The 16,979-nt window shown below is 47.7% G+C and overlaps 1 protein-coding gene across 10 annotated transcripts in view; it reads left to right on the top strand.

The window, feature by feature from the left end:
- Positions 1-16,979, top strand: part of VPS13D (vacuolar protein sorting 13 homolog D) — a 245,608-nt gene that overhangs the window by 207,282 nt on the left and 21,347 nt on the right. The window contains exon 68 of one of the 10 annotated variants that reach the window (XR_003433444.1): positions 13,620-14,745. The exons of the other annotated variants lie outside the window; for them this stretch is intronic. The gene's annotated coding sequence lies outside the window, so the exon portion shown is untranslated. The remainder of the gene's footprint in view (positions 1-13,619; positions 14,746-16,979) is intronic. 10 annotated transcript variants of the gene reach the window in all.

Genomic DNA, 16,979 nt, shown 5'->3' with positions numbered 1-16,979 from the left:
GATTGAGGGGCTCCCTGTGTGGGGCCCGGGGCCTTGCCATGAAGGATCAGGTGGGGGGGACCTGTAGATGTTCGTCTTCTGCGGAGGAGGAGCAGGCTGGGCTGCAGGTGGGAGAGGGCCCTACAGGTCTCACCGCTTCTTATACAGACTTCCACCCAGTCTTCCTGTTTTCACCACCTCACAGACAGGCCTCCCTGTTCCTCCCTGATGCCCCAGGCCCTCAGAGCTCTTCGGTGCCTCCGTCTTTCTGAAATTTAGCAGTTAACCTACTAATTAGCTCACTGCTTTGTGGCTGCTACTCCCTCAGGCTTACATCTCAGCACCACTTGTCCATCTGCTCTTCAGCTTCTAAAACATTGTTGACACCTTCTCTTTATCCTTTTGGATCCGCGCCACCTGTATCCCTTTGCTTTCGCTTTAGAGGGGTCTCTGGACTCAACGTGTCATATTTAATCAGTAGTTCTATAATTTAGATTTTTCATTAATTCATTCATCTTTTCTCGATGTCGTTTCTCCTCCACATCCAACTAGTAGCTCAGAATTAATGTGGTTTTACTGAAATCCATATACATTGTTTCTGCTAAAACATTCTTTGGAGTTTGGTGGTATTAATAAATAATAATATTGCTAACAATTTTAAACCTTTACTGTGAATGTTTACTATGTCCTATGTACTTTACATGTATTATCTCATTTAATCACCCATGACAACTTTTGAACAGCATCTGCTTAGGCGGTCAGCGGCCCTTCTTTCCCAGGAAGATTTAGAACGCATCTGGTGAGAGGTCGTTGCTAGTCCCAACCCCGGATTTACGTCTGGTATTGGTCTTTAATCTCTCATTCCGTGTGTTGTAAAGAAACAGGTTGTGGAAGGCTCTTGTCAGATCCCGGGAACATGAAAGAAATAGCACACCCCACAGTAGTGACATGGCCCTGTCCCCACCCCTCGCTGAACCATAAAAGCTATTCAGAGGGGCCGGCAGCTGGTGAGCAACTGTACTTAGATCCTGGGTGCTGATGGGTGTTCTGTAGTTTCCAAGGGAAAGTTGCTGAAAGCTTTCTTATCTTGACACGCCAAGGGCAAGAGGTCTTTCTTCAAAGAGAAGCGCTTGTTTCAGAAAGAGACGTGGAAAGAACATAAAGTCACAGGTCTTCCCCAGTTCTGGAGAAGTGGGAAAGAGCGCTGTGGTAGCCAGTGGGAAAAGAAACGCAGCATTTGCGAGGATCAGGAAGGGGCTCCCAGAGCGCTGCTTGGTTCCCACGTCTGTAACATGAGGTCAGAGGGCAGCCCTGGGTGTGAGTCATCTCACTGCTATTTCTTAGCTGTGGCCCAGAGCAAGTTTTTCCCCCTTAATATCTCCAAGGTGAGATTCCTTTGACTCAAGTGGAATAGGAATAATAATGCCTGCCTCAGTGGGTGGTTGTGTGGAGTAGGTGACATAATGTATATAAAGCACTTAGCCTGACGTGTGGCGTGTAATTAGGGCTCCAGAAATGGCATCTGTGTCAGTATTCTCTCTGAACATGGGATTGAGCGTAAGTAAAACAGGGATTATATCTTTACCTCTTGCTTATAGCCTGTCCCTGAGAACTTGCCAACCACTTGCTATAGTGCTAAGATGAGAAATTCATATGCCTTGCTGGGTTTTTGTCTTTCCCATTCTCTTTCTTCACACAGAATGGTTAAATTCAGGCCTACAAACCTATGCTTGTTACATGGTTAGAATTCTGGGTGGAGGAACTCACCTGGGCTCTCAGACTTCGTGTATGAGAACCCCACTGGAAAAGGTGTGCAGAGGCCACGAACTTGCTCTGAACCCGCTTGTGAAGAGCAGGTGATCCCAAACTATTGTTAGTGTCTGCTGTAAATGATATGCCTCTGGGTTCGAGCAGAGTTCAGCCAAAAGCCCCACATGACATGGAAATCTGTCCTGGAGCCAGGTTTGTCGGGTAAAAGTTATGTAGCGAATGTCTCCAAACATTGGCATCTGTTGTCTGCCAAGGGTAGGACAGCCGAGAATGATAGAGTGCTTACGGAAATTCGGATGGGGCATGCGACCCTGTGACAGCTGACGCTGTTTCAGGCCACTGTTGCTCACCCAGCTCTTCTGATAAACAGCTCTAAAAGCATTACGTGGTTTGGAAAGCATTCTTCAAAAACGGTTATATTTTCCAGACGCATGACAGTCCACTGTTTAGTATTGTTGAAGGGTTTTGAATTGTAGAATCAGATCCCCCTTCAGTGGGGCTTTTGGAACTGTGGAGGGTTTATCTGTCTGACTCCTACCAGGACGGTCTCACAACAGTGTTATCGTGTAGGTTGGGGTCCCCTATGTCTGTTCAAAAAAATAAAAGTGTTCTTGGGTTCAGAACTAGAGTTGAAAGGGAAAGACTCTTTCATCTCTGGCTAGACGTGATGGGCTCTTTAAAACACTGCTTTCACCACGCACCCGTTTGTTCATGGTTTCTGCATAATGAAAATAGGAGACAACTTTGGATATTATAAGGAGCCTTTGAAAATGAGCTTTCTCTAGATTATAAACGCTCATTTCATAATTCATTTCAAAACTCATTTTCCCATTTGTCCTATTTCCAGAAATTTAGCTCCTTTAGGAAATTCTGAGTGTCACTGGGCAAGGAGGTGGCTCATGGGGGAATAGGCAGTGCCACGGCTGGACAGCGCATTTGGGACTTAGACTTATGTCGACCATGTGCTAAATACAAGTACTCTAGTGACAGATTTTTAAGACACTTTTACTGAAGTCTAATATACAACAGGGTTTTTTTTGTTTTGTTTTGTTTTTTAAGTTTGGGGATAGGATTCGTGAGATTTTAATTCTTATTCCCAAAATGCAATGGTGGAGCTGACAGAGTGGCCCGGAACATCATTCTGATTTATTGTGTTGAAGGGATAGCAGCTCACATTCTTTTAATAATGTCAGTGTAGGATCAGTTCCTCCTTGATTCGAGTCTCTGTGATCAAAATAACCTATCTGGATGTTCCCTTTGGGTACTGGAGAGCGTGGCCTCTTGGCAAGAGAACAGGATTGTGAAGTGTGAGACCAGAACCCTGATTCCAGCCCTGACGCTACTTTGCTTTGTGGCCTCTTGCAAACAGCTTTTCATCCCCTCCTCAGGTCAGTCTTCCCATTTCAAAGGGAGTGAGGGTCAACCTTGCCCTGGTCGTGTCTGCGTGGCTGAGGGGTGACTCCCTGGAGGAACGGCACAGAGGCGGCTCCCTTAGGCTGGCGCCGCTACCAGGAGGAAGCTGGGCACTGGGACGAAGAAAGGCCAGGCAGGACATATGAGCGCTTGATATCGTTTTCTAAAAATAAAAAGGCAGTAGGTGAACGTGAGGCAGTGTGTACCTAAACTATCCCTGAGCAGCCCTGGGCCCAGCCTTAGCCCAGCGGGCTTAGCACCGTTCAGGTCTGTTACATCTCATCCCCTGCGGTGTGGACTCTGTGGCCAAGTCTGCGCTGTCACTGCTTCAGCCCTCCCTCTGACTTCCCCTCGGGGAAACTAAAGTGCCCCTAGAGTGACAGGCTAGGTCACACGGGGGAGTATGTGAGGATGGCCTACATAGAACCCCTTATAAACGGACCACTTCCCACACGCTCAGTCATCACAGAGCTACTTGAATGTTCACAGTTTCTTTTAGCTGATGGCCAAGAAATCAGTGTTTAAAAAAAAAATACACGAAAACCCTTGACAGAAGCCATTTTGCACCAAGAGTGGATGTGTATGGTGTGAAACAGCAAATCTCAAAACATATTTCCTTTTTAGTTCCCAAACTAGTATCAAGTTAGTCCTCCTTAGCCCTGTCCATAATGCTAGAATAAAGAGTCCAGAAAACACAGAGGAGGGAAGTGTGTGGAGCTGGGAGTCCACTGATGGCAGCTCTGGGCACGTGTCTTGGCTGTTGCTGCTGCATCCTTTTTGTAAGCAACTTGTGCTCCTGCATTTTCAGAGTCTGGCCTTGTTGTTTACTTATGATTTGTCTGTCCCTGGAATCTGGTCATAAAAGTGACCCCAAGATGGAGAAAGTCCAACAGGAAGTAGGGGGAACCAGGTCACTGCTCATAAGTTCTCAAAGTCTGTCCTGGTTCATAACTGAGTCTCATTCTCAGGCATGGGTCCAGTTTTCCAAATTTTAGTGTATCAGAGAATACTGATGTATCTGGGCTAAAACTAAAGCCTCAGGAGCCCTTCTGTCGTGCACTGACACGTGATGGAGACTGGATTCATTTATGAGTATTTGTGTAGCCTGTGATAATGTGTGTGCAAGTGCTTTGTCAGTTGTCCTGGGAGATGTGAGGCATTATTATGACGAAAGACTTAATTGAACCCTACACTTGCATATGAAAAGCTAGAGACATTAAATGGATGACACGTTTTTCTTGAGGATTTCCTAAATTAACCCACCTAGCTTTTTCTTGCCTCTTCTTTCCTGACTTTAGTGGTTCTCTATGACCTATATTTTTAACAAACCAGTACAAATAGTGATTCTCAATAGCAAGAGACAATTTTCTGTGACCCATTCATTCCACGGCACCTCCTACCTACGCAAAAAAAGGTGCTGGAGGCTTTGGAATGACAAATTCACGAGCGCATCTCTAAACATCAACACAGTGGATAAGGAAGCATTGTGAGGAAAATGCACGAATGCAGTTTCCGTTCAGAAACACATGGTTACCTTGAATCAGGAAGCACGACTTCCACCTTCAGGTCGATTCAGGGTCTGATACGAAATAGGCCACTGACTTCAAGAGAGTCTATCAAAGAAGTCTGCCTCTACACAGAACTGGAAAATGCCTTAGTGCCTGTCATAGCTGGTATGGGATTCCTGGGTTTATTTTTAAACAAGCTTGGGCCCTAGAGTAGGGTTGCCTGACAGTGGCTGAAAAGACAAAACTGACAGGAAAGTACAAAGTCCCCTCAAAGGCTTTCCTACCTGACCCTCTCTCATCATGCCTTTGGTTTGGTTTGGGTTGGGTTTGGGGTTTGTTCTCTCTGTGCCTCTTACTCCTCCTCTCTCTGTTATGCTTGGACCTTGGCTAGAAGAGTTCTAGTGACCATCCCAGACTCCCATAGGTCAGCCCAATAGCCTCGTTTTTTGGGTGGACTGGCTGAGGCACAAGAGACGTACACGATGCACCATGGCCTCACAGCTCATCCCTCGGAGAGCCTGGATTCAGCTCTGGGATGACTTACCTTCCAGCCATCAGATGGCATCCCCTGGAAGGAGCTGCCTTACGAGCTGCTCCAGGATTGCTCTCCTGTCCGGTTACACTCAAAACTAAAGTGAAGTCCCATCTATCTGGCTGCTTGTTTAACCCTTGTACACTAGTCAGAGATGCTGAAGATCATGGATGAGAGCAAATGGGCAGACTCTGCAGGTCTAACGCGTGGGACCTTCTCCTTTTTGATTCCAGGAGACCCAGTCCCCGGTGGACACGGCCCCTCCACGGCACATGCGCAGGCGCACGCACGCGCATTCACGGACAGTGCGCACGTATCCTGCCCTTGTAGCCAAGGCCTGAAAAATACGTTTACTTTTTCCTGTCTTAATGTTAAAAGTAAGACCAGCTACTAGTCAGTGTTTACATTGCCATCCGCTGTGGGACCTGGCAAGACCGGAAGACGCTGTAGAACTGTGGCTCCTTTTGATGTCTGGGCTGTACTAGGGGCCAGCGCGCCTCCTGTGGTACCCCAGAGTCCAGGGTTTCCCGGGAGGGGCGCCGCAGGAGGGTTTGGCTGCTGCTTCAGAGAAGGCTTATCAGAGATCAGACCGAAGATTCTGCTTTTGTGAGAACGAAGCCCATTCAGGAGCAGCTCGGGGCCTCTACGTGGGCCCAGGGCCTGCTGGGATGGGGTTTTACACTCGGGCTGTCCTTTTGCCCTTCCACTGAACTCTTTTCATTTCAGTCATGAGCAAACAGTCAGTGCCTGAACTAACAACCCCACAGTCCTCCGAAGCACGGCTGGCTTACAGTACCGAACAAAGGGAGGCAGGGCCGCGTGGGCCGGCCCAGGCCGAGGAATGCGGCTTCAGGGTTCTGCTCCATAAATTTAACCAGCACGACGAAAAGGAGATAATATGAGCCTTCGTGATGATCTGAAGGGGGAGGTTCTGTGTCCCATTGATTGCGGTCTGGCCCAGGGCCAGGCCCAAGCCTGACCGACAGTTGAACCATATCGTTAAGGCGTGTAATACAGCTCGAGTCTTGTACTGCCGCCAATGAGTACATATCCACAGGGCAAAAGTTTATAAAGAGTTGAGGCTGTCCTGTTTAACCCTCTCACACTGCATGTAATAGACCCAGCTGCCATTCAGAACTTGCCCATCTGAGGTCATACAGGAAAGCCAGCACGTTTCTTTTCTTCAAACACAGCTTTCCAGGACTGGGGAGAGGGAAGAGGCGCTGTCTAGAGAGGGTCAGGGCGCAGCGATGCTTCCCTCCGAAACGGAGCTGCCTGCCGCCTCCCCTCCTCCCCGGCCAGAAACGGGACACCTCAGCGCTTTATTCAAAGTAGCTCTCTGTTTGCAGGATAATGTTGCTGAAGGAAACGGGGCTGACACAACAGGAAACCTACCCGTCTCCGAGGAGGCTGCGCTGGTGGCAGAGGTGGTTGGATGCCGACATTGGAGCGTTCCCGTTGAGTTGCTGAGACTCCGGATAGTTCTGTCGCTTCCCTGCCGCCCAGCCTCCTCGAAGGCTGGTGATAGCCTCACTTTCTGGCTTTCCACCGCCGAGCCCAAATGCTAAACCGGAGCAGGTGGGAGGCTGTCCCATGGAAAGCCTGTTAGCCCAGGGTGCTGACTGTCAGCGGCAGGCCGCCCTGTGAGGCTGCTGCCCCTTTATCGGGGGGCAGGGCCTGGAGAAGCCTGGTCCTCACAGTAATGCTGCACCGAGTAAATGGACAGACAGACAAGGCTGTGGCGTAAGTACAGTCATAAAGAAAGGGCTGTCTGTCTTCAGAGCACCCGAGGAGAAAGGTTGGTTAAGGGGGTAGTTTACTCCTAGCCATCAGCCAGTTGCATCCTTTGGCCAAACTGGGAGCCTGCCTGTCCTTTGTGCCGTCCAGCAAAACATGTATTTCTGTCCTTCCAGATAGCTGCTTGTCTGCAGCGGACAAGACATCTCAGGTGGATGCCGTGCTCTGGGTGGCGATGCTCCAGAGTTTGAATGTGTACTCATGTCACACACTGTTTTAAGCATTTTACGTGTATTACTGTTTAATCCTCCAACGACTCAGTGAGGTGGGTACTGTATTTTCCCCATTTTACAGATGGGAAAGTTGAAGCACAGAGAAATTACATAACTTGTTTAAAATCTCAAAGTTAATGAGAGAGGGAACCAGAATTTGAATGCTGGCAGTCTGAGCGCAGAGCACACACTCCTAACTTCTGGGCTGCTTCTGGATCATCTCTTGGTCTCTTCCATCAAAAGACTCCGTGATTTAAACCTGACGCCTCTTACCCGGTCTCTCAGGTCCACTTCCTTTTGATTCCTTTTTTTTTTTGACTGTGTTGGGTCTTTGTTGCTGTGCGCGGACTTTCTCTAGTTGCTCTGAGTAGGGGCTACTCTTCATTGTGGTGCGTGGGCTTCTCATTTGCGGTGGCTTCTCGTTACAGAGCACAGGCTCTAGGCGCGCAGGCTTCAGTAGTTGCAGCATGTGGGCTCGGTAGTTGTGGCTTGCGGGCTATAGAGCGCAGGCTCAGTAGTTGTGGCACACGGGCTTAGTTGCTCCACAGCATGTGGGATCTTCCTGGACCAGGGATCAAACCCGTGTCCCCTGCATTGGCTGGCAGATTTTTAACCACTGTGCCACCAGGGGAGCCCCCCTTAATGATTCTTGAATGTGGAGGGTGGGAATTGGATATCTGCCTGTGACCCAGAATATTTGGGGAAAGATGCTAAGGCAGTTAGCGGGGGAGGTGCTATAAACCCTAGATCTCGCAGCCTGAAGGGTGCTTATCACAGACTCTCACCCCTACCGGCCTAACCCAGAGGTGGCAGACGGTGTGCGTGTGCCTGGAGAATCAGGCCGCCAAGCGTTGTGTCCAGGAGCTGTGCTGTCCCTGGCCCTCTGTTCTGTATCTCGGCCCCTCCCCAAACGATGATCCTTCCAAATTCAGAATCTCTACTTTCACAAAATAGTGGTCACACATGCGGGTTCCAGCTTGTCTTTGCTCTGCCATCCAGCCAAGGCCATCTTCACCAGCTGGTGGCCTGGGAACTCTGATTGGGACACAGTATAGGAAGTCTTGGAAGGAGAAGAGAATGTCCAAGTATGTGCTCAGCATGCTATAACCTTCTTTTGGTGGCCGAGGATAACTTCTGTTTATTTTGGTGCTGGGGGGCCTGCAAAAAGAGTTCTAGAGGTGGAAGAGACTAAAGGGCTGGCCACTTCTGAGATTGCTGGAGTCTATCTAGTTAGGCTTCCATAGTCAAGGTGCTTTAAAATCCTAGAAATAGGCTCGGGTAGTCCCTGGATGGAGCTGACTCCATGGTTTGAACTCCATGAAATGATTGCTAAACCCAAAGTTTAGAAGACCTTGGTAGTACTGGGTGTCTTTTAATGGGGCACCTATTTGGGGGTTCTCTTTGAGCCCATTCGGCATCAAGGAGCTATGCTGTGGCTGGTCTTCGGGGATGTGAAGAGAGAGAAATGCTGGGGGGAGTGAGTGGTTAAATTGTAGGAAGGAATTCGCTGCTCTTTTGAATTATTTTTGTTCCGTTTACCAATGATTAAAGATGCCATGAGGTGGCCAGATGATCCACGAAGCGGGATTTATAGAGATGCTTATCTGCAGAGATCGTAAGACAGAGAGCGCTAGAAAGTTCCAGCACTTTATGTAACATGCAGAAGGAAGCCTGGTCTGAGATGCTTGCATCTGAGCCATCCTTCGGAAAGGGAGCAGCACAAAGCAGCAGCTCAAGAGTCACCTCTTGGCTTATGTGTGACTCACCCTCCTTTGTCAGCATCAGGGGTGTCCCAGGCCTACCTCTTTCTCTCACCCCGAGCAACTTGTTCTTTGGAAAGCCACGTGCCCGCCCTCGCTAACTGCCTCTGCCCCCAGGTTCAGAGGGAGAAACAATCTCTCGGCGGACAGGAGCGGCTGGAGGAGGGGGGTCGTGTTTGTTTTTGTGTTAGCGTGGCAGGAAGCAGTGCCGTGGCCTCTGCTGCACTGGACAGGCTCCCGGATGCACCTGCTCTTCCCAGAGGCCCAGCGAGGCCCAGGCAGGAGGGCCAGCGCCCACTGCTGCCTGGTCTGTGGTGCTTGCAGGCTTGTGTCCCAATGCCGGGGGAGGCCAACTGCAAAATGCAGGTGGTGGAGCACGAGCAGTGGCTGGCCCCAGATTGGGGGTGGGGGGCTTTATTCTGCTGCCCCCTCTGTCTGAAAGGGTCTAGCGTCGTTCCCCTCTGCCTCCTTGGCTCTCAGCAGGTTCTCACACATTTTGAACCCACGTTTTTTTCTAGTCCTGTAGAGGAAAGCCCCAGTCCAATGACTCACGTGGACTCAGTCTCATTGACTCCTGTTGCCTAGGAGAACAAGTGCTCTGAAGGTTCGGTGCCGGCTCTGACCCAGGGCATGAGTCTGATTTTTACGAAGGCACAGAAATGCACCTGAGATGACCCCAAGTCCTCTTCTTTCTTTCATTTTTTGATTTCTCACCACCTGGACCATTAAGTCTGCTTTTAAAGGGGGATAGGGAGAGGAGAACGTTTCAAAGCAAAGCTGATTTGGTCTCTGAACCAGCTTGTCTTCTAGGTTGTACTTCACCCTGATGAGAATCAGAAAGGACAGTCTGTAAGCCCCTGAAATGCAATTTCCAGTGAAACACGAACTTCACTCTAGGGGCTCTGCAGCTGGAGAGCCTCACAACCAGGTCCAGATGTTCTCTCTCCCTGCGTTAGCAGGAAGGGGACTTCGGGCAAGCTGGGAGGCAGAGTGCCTTTGCTTTTACCCATTCTTGGAGTACCCCTTTTGCAATTGCTGTCTTGCCTCCCGGGGCTCTTTAGGGTAAGTGCCGTGAGCACCTGGGTCCATTTTGGCCCTGCCTCCCCCTCCTCCCCTCCCACTCATTGCTCCGAGCTGGCCAGTTACCACAAGCAAGGGAAGACCTCTCTCCTGCTCTTCAGATTCAGAAAGCAAGACAGTGCTGGAAAAGTAAGTTAGATGGGGGCTGGGAAGGAGGCTGCCTGCAGAGGACCCTCAGGTTAACAAAGCAACATCCATTCCCCCCGGCGCCCCCCCGACCCCCACCCCGGCCACCATCCAGTATAGCGTGGAGCCATGCCTCCCGGTCCTGGGAGAGGTAATAGTAATGATCGAGTCATGGCCTTTCCCCTGGGGAAAACTTCACTCAGACCACCTCTTACCCAGAAGAAAGCCATCTGAGACGAAGCCTGGCCATTCTCACTCTTTCTTTCCTAGTCTGCGCCCAGCCCGCGCTTGTCCTGCAGTGTGTGATCATAGAAATTTGTACTCATGCTTTGCTTCTTAAGTGCGTTTTAGACATTTTGGTGTTTGTGCCTGACTCTTCCCTGAATCATCTTTTTAAAAAGTAGTTCTATCGTGTGAGTTTGAAGATATGTACAAACGTGAACTGTTCCGAAAATCCAAACAGTATGTGAGCACTCCCAGTGTATACACACTGTTCCCAGAACCTTGCACGAGTTATCTCTTTAATTCTTACAGCAAGTCAGTGAGATTGGTACTATTATTCCTATTTTTAGAAAGAAAATAAAAGGAACTCAATCCCATTGGCCATTAATAATCACCAAAAGGCTAATAACGTCAACCCTGCCAGATATCTCGGTATGTGTGTATATGTGTGTGTGCTCACACACATGCACAAATACATATGTATATAAGACTTCAGGTGAATCATATAGGCACAGCTGTTGATGCCTAAGCAGTAAATTATTTTTAACATTATGTAATATTAGTAAATCATTTTTAGCATTTATGTAATAGTAAATTGCACATATACAGCAATTTCCTTAGCGAGTCCTTTATTGAGGGATGTTTCCAGATTTTTGCTATCATAAGCATCTTTTACATATATCTTTCCACTTGTGTATAATTCTCTCTTTAGGGTAAATTTCTAAAAGTAGAATTCCTGGGTAAAGGGTAAATGCGCTTTCTATTTTGAAAAACATTAGAAATTGCCTTCTAGGAAGTTGAAACCATTTGTACTGCCACCCTGTGCGCTTGAGAAGGCCCTCTGCTCCAACCCTCCACCAGCTCCGGCTATTCATTCGTTCAGAATTCCGTCAAGAGTTTTATGAAGTAGATACTATACTAAGAGCAAGGCATTATTACTCTTTTAAGCCTCTGCCGACCTGAGAGGGAATGTTTCAGTGCTACTACTTGCATTTCTTCCGTAACTCGGAGTGTTGCATCATCTTTTCATATTTCATTTGGCCACTTGGAGTTTTCCTTTGTGAATTATCTTCGCATATTCTTCACCCCAGTCCTTTTTAAACCCTCGACGTCAGAATTTGTCTTCCTTTTTAGTGTGCTTGTTTTTGTTTATTTGCAGCCTGTCTCGGTCCCACCCTTCCAGTAGTTGTCATTGTATCAGTTTCTCGTCCACACTGGTACATATCTTTCTTCCAAATATTTATGTAATTTAGATTAGTCACTTGGTGAATTCCATTAATGAAGTTAAAGTCTGCGTCATGACTATAAAAGGAGAGCTGACACTGCTTACTGCTCGTCATTTCCTTGCTTAGCGTTAAGAATGAGGCTTCAATCAGATGTCTTTAGATTGTGTGTGGTGTGGTCTGTTAACTGGCTTTTATCTCATTTGTCTCCTCCTGTTTCTTAGTATTTATTTACTACCCGTTCCTGTGGTAAAATCTGGCAGGTTTAGTACTGATGCTATACATTGTTGTATTAATAACAATCTTGCTCTGCCTTTAGGCAGGGCCCTACTTGAAGCCAGGCCTTCCCAGGAAGCCCGTCCTGCCCTCTTAGTGTGTAGGGCCAGGCCTCCTTAGTTCTCCCATCACTGAGACGTGGTCTAGGTGAGAACACCTTATCTTCCCAACTGGATTGTAAGCTTCATGAGATCATGCTATTGCCTTCTTTGGTATCCCTCCAGGATCTTCAGAATGCTTAACACAGTGATGAACTCAGACAAGGTATTAAAGAGAGTTTTATCAACAGTCATGCTGATAAGAAGCTTACTGTGTCCATCAAGACCCAAGATCAAGTTTGATTTTGCCACTTACCAGCTGAGTGGCCTTGGACAAACTTCATAATCTCTCTAAGGCATGATTTTCTCCTCTGTGAAATGGAATACTAATAAAACACATCCTTATAAGAATGTTGTGAAGCTTAGAGTCAGCACTCAATAAATGCAGCTATGGAGACAAACTGTGGACCCTGGTGACCCAGGACTCTTAGTCCTGGTGTCTTGCCACCTAAGGTTGATGGGAAAATGCAGATGTCAGAGAGCGAGTGGAGGTGGCAGTCTGCTGTTTTTCCAAAGAGTATCCTTAAAGGTTCATGTGCTCTTCTGCTTGAAGACTCTTTGTTGAGTCTGAATGTGGTTTTTTCCCCGACACGGAGCCTTGTAATCATTCGGGGACTCAGAATGATGCCACAAGTTTAAAACGTGCCGATTTCTTCTTATGCTCTGCCAGTTTTTCTTAATGGTAGCATGAGTGCCTGCACGCATGCATACAGATGTGCACGTATGTACGTGCGTGCATGCGTGTAAAATGCATGGAAGAAATAAAAGACGGGATCAAATTTTGCCTGGCAGAGCAACTAACATCTCTAGTAGCCTCTAAGCATTTTCCCAAATGGACTTTAATTGGTTTCCTTCTGTTCTATTTTTATTTTGTAGTCATTTTAATGTATAGGAAGCCAACTCCTTCAAATGAGACATTTTATCTTTAAAACGTGTTATTTAGTTTAACCGCCGTGGGCCCAGCTTCACCAACATTGACGACTGGGAAGAAGGGTTCTGAGCAGTTGTTCTCCCATGACCTAACCACAGCTGTGACCCACCAGTCTGCGACGCACATGTACCCAAACTGAAGCAGGCTGGCAGCCAAGTGTTGCCTGCATTGTGGGCTTGGCCTCTCCACCTCAGGAGGCCAGCTTCTGTCCCTCCTTGCCTCCCCCCGGTGGCCCGCAGCCCTGCTGTGGCATGTGGCATGTGGCATGAGGGCCCTTCTGGCCCACGTCAGCCTCGTGTGCTGATTAGACAGGAATCAGCAAATCTGTTGAGCGCGTGTTTAATGTGGCACAGATGTGGAACATGCTGCAGATCTTTCTGCTTTACAAATTTTCAGCTTTTTGCATTTCATCAGTGTTGCTTATTATTTACAGAATGTAACTTGAGACAGTAGAACAGATTGTAATTTTTAAAAAAAGGTTTGGGGGGGGTGGTGATGGGGCCGCAGGGGATCTGGGAGAAAAAAATTCCAGTAGTGTGGAATGTCGTTTGCTGTCCAGACCAAACAAACCAGTTTGCCAAGGGTTGATGGACTATGGCAATCAGTCCCATTCATGTTCACACCGGCGGCACTTAATTATAAGGCAGCTTGACCTTCTTATCACCAAATAAAGAATAATCTTTTGTCACCAGGTTGAACGTCATGGCACCAGGCAGAAACGTACCCGTTGTCGAGGCACCGAAGGGTATCACTTAGCTGCCAGCTTGTGTTCTGTTTCCTTCCTGTCCAAAGAGAAAGGACACCATTGAACCTAATCCCCATTCGGACACATGGATGTTCCCCTTGCCTTATTCCTGCCCTGGCTTTATACTCAGGCACTGTGGCAAGAGCCGGAACAAAGAGAAGTCTCTTCTTTTGCCTGAGAAATCCAAGATAGTCTTGAGGGCATTGGAACGCTGGGCCAGAGCCAGTTGGACCCAAGTTGAAAGGGAAGGTGTCATCTGTTGTTTGCAGAGGGCAAATTTGCCTAGAGGTGGCCTTGGTTCTGAGAAAGCTCAGCCACAGGTTAAAGTCGAGGACAAACAATAAAAAAGCACCAGCTGGTCAGAAGGGAGATGAGGAGCAGAGGATTTGTTGAGTCCTATATGTTTCTAGGCCAAAAGAACCTAAAACTTGGGACTGAAATAATGAAAACCATACAGTAGAAGTCCTTTGGGGAAGTTCTCCTTGGAATTTGAGCTAGTGCAGGGAATTGATCACCTTGGTCAGAAGGTTCTGAGTTGCTTAAGTGCTGAGTGTCCACACTGGACTGGACCATCCGCAGGGAGCCAGGCCCCTGAGCCGCTTCCAGAGTTCCAGGCCCTGCTGCTCTTTTCCTTCCTGGAAAAGTGCGGATGTTGCACGGTCCCCTGAGGCCAACAGGCAGCTGTCCAGTTGCCCCCTCGGGAGAACATGACCCAGGTCAGTAACTTTCTAGAGTCCGTCCACGAGGGAATGATCAGCGTTCCTATGCCCCAGGGGTTTCTGGGTTGTTACCAACTCTCAGCCCTTCCCCGATTGGGCCTCGAGGAGGAGTCCCCCGACGGACGGCCCCTTCTCCAGCCTCGGCTCCAGAAGCAGCAGCTCTGGCTCCCCTGCCGCTGGTCCTGCACAGGCTTGTGGCCTTCGGTCTGGTCGTTTAGCGTCTGCGTATTGAGCTGGGGTACCGTGATGCACGGAAGACACGGAAAGCTCTGGCTCCACGTGGCTTCCATTCTACTCCCGCCACACTCTCCAGGCCACGGCTTATTCAGAACACGAGGCCCTTCCCTGGAAAAGGTTGGTGCCTGGAGAAAGGGTGTGTGCTGTGTCACCGGCTGGCTCTGCTACCCTTCCAGGGTCACAGTTTCTCCCTCGACCGCCTCAAGTCTAACCTCAGGGCCTGAAACAGACCCTGTTTGTCCCTGTGAGTGAGGCAACTGTATGTAAACTTTCATTCTCATGGCAGTTGCTGATCTTCAGTGTCCTCACCCGTTTTTTGTTTGTTTGTTTGTTTGACTACACCGGGTCTTCCGTGAGGCGTGCGGGCTTCTTAGTTGTGTCACGCATGCAGGATCTTGTTCCCGGACCAGGGATCGAACCTGGGCCCCCTGTAATGGGAGCGTGGAGTCTTACCCACTGGACCACCAGGGAAGTCCCTCCACATCCGTTTTTGAAGCATCTTCTCCTGTGCCCTCTTTCTCCTTTTCCACCTCACCTCCACCAATACTCTCTGTTAGATAGTAAACGGTTGTATAAAACTTCCAGCCTGAATGAATAGGTGGTCTTGAAAAAGCACACAAATCACAAAGTAGGTCCTCAGAGGGCTGCAGCACCCAGACCTGCTTGGCTTTGGTCACGAGGGAGGGAGGCCCTCACGCAATAGTGTGGAGGCCCAGGGCTGGGGGGATGCTAAGGACACAGCCCACACCGCCCGCCTCCCCCCCACCACCCCCCCGCCCCGCCACTCAGTCAAGGCCGTTCCATTTTCAGGGGTTGGATGTATTCAGGTGATCTTGCAGACTTCATTTAGAGACAGTGTTCTATCCCCAAAAACCTCTGTTATGATGGCTTTTATTAATGGCAATATTCTAAAACTCTGTTCATTACAATTCTAAAAATTTGACATTTGGTATAGTTTGTTGAGCTGCTAGATTGATTAGCTCTTAGCTCTTTTAAAAAGTTCTTTAAGCAAATGAGACATGAATGGAGTAAGTCAGGTGAGGAAACACTTAGGCAGTAGTTCCTGTAGAAAACACCTATATAACCAAACATTTGATGTACCCCTCATGAATTATCCTTACACATCCAGTAAACCATGTTTCCCGTAGTGTGCTGTCAGGCTAAAAATTTTAAATCTGAGTTTTAAAAGTTATGTGTTTTGGTATTTTAAATTGATTTGACACCCAGTAATTCAGAATAAGGGTAGGGGAGAGGGAGGAAACTTTTATGAGTACCTACTATGTGCCAGGCACTGTGCTGTGCACTTTTCATATATTATCTGAACATTATTAACCAAGTAAGTATTATATTCCCATTTATTGATAAGGAAACTGAGGCTGAGAGAAATCCAGTAACTTCTTCAGGATCACTCAGCTAATAAGTGACTGGACAGGAATTCAAGTTTGTTTGTCCTTTTCCAAAGATTTGTGTTCTTCCCTACACCACCATGCTCCTAAATTTCATCCCTCTCTTAAAAGGGATCAACTTTTGGGAGAAGGTAGATCATATAAAGAAAGAGATTATGTAATTATTGGCTAGAAATCATCTGAAAATAATATGGTTTGTTTAATTTAATCAACTTGTTAGCATTTGCACTTAATAGCTACAAAATAAGTTTACCAGGAACTGTGTATTTTCACCCATGTGAAACATCTTAGGATTGGCATTAGAGGTGACAGGTTAGTAGGGAAACTGACCATGGTTTGAGAGATTCCTACAGAGCACCATACTCTGAATGAGAATGTTGTGCTTAAAACATAAATGAAGTTTGCGTTTTTAAATGCCTTGGTTTTGTAGTGATGTTGAAAGTTGCAAACCACCTTATAAGTTGTCAACTACTTTTTGAAAAAGCAAAGCAAACCCAGAATGCGTGCAAAAGTTAGTTGTTTTAGGAAATCCAAGGCTCTCAGACTATAATCTCAGTATGATATTATCCAGTTGATTGGAATTCGTTATGAAGCGAGTCTGCCTTACCCCGCCCCCCAGCTTCTTGAGCAGGTAGTCTCACCCCTGAGGCAGTTAGTTGACTAGGAAAAAAAGCTCTGAATTAGTCTTGTTCTTAGAGTTTAAATCCCAATAGGCATATCTGTTGGCATTAGTCCTACGAGCTGTCACAGTTGCAATGTCATGGGGTCCCCCAAACATGAGTTAGGTTATAGGAAGCCTTGACCCCTATAAACAAGTCAGGTGTGAATCCCACTGTGGGGAAAGCCCAGCCCAGGAAATGTCCTCCCCACTGCAGGATGTCAAATCACTAAAAACTTAACAGCAATAATAATATAATTTCTAGCGGTTTCATGGATCAGCATCTT

This window comes from Aethalodelphis obliquidens, unplaced genomic scaffold (assembly GCF_003676395.1).
Source record: "Aethalodelphis obliquidens isolate GAN/ISIS:26980383/991018 unplaced genomic scaffold, ASM367639v1 scaffold9, whole genome shotgun sequence".
In the NCBI taxonomy this organism is placed as follows: Eukaryota; Metazoa; Chordata; class Mammalia; order Artiodactyla; family Delphinidae; genus Aethalodelphis; species Aethalodelphis obliquidens.
Note: the sequence above shows the minus strand (reverse complement) of the source record. Positions and strands in the feature narration are given on the sequence as shown.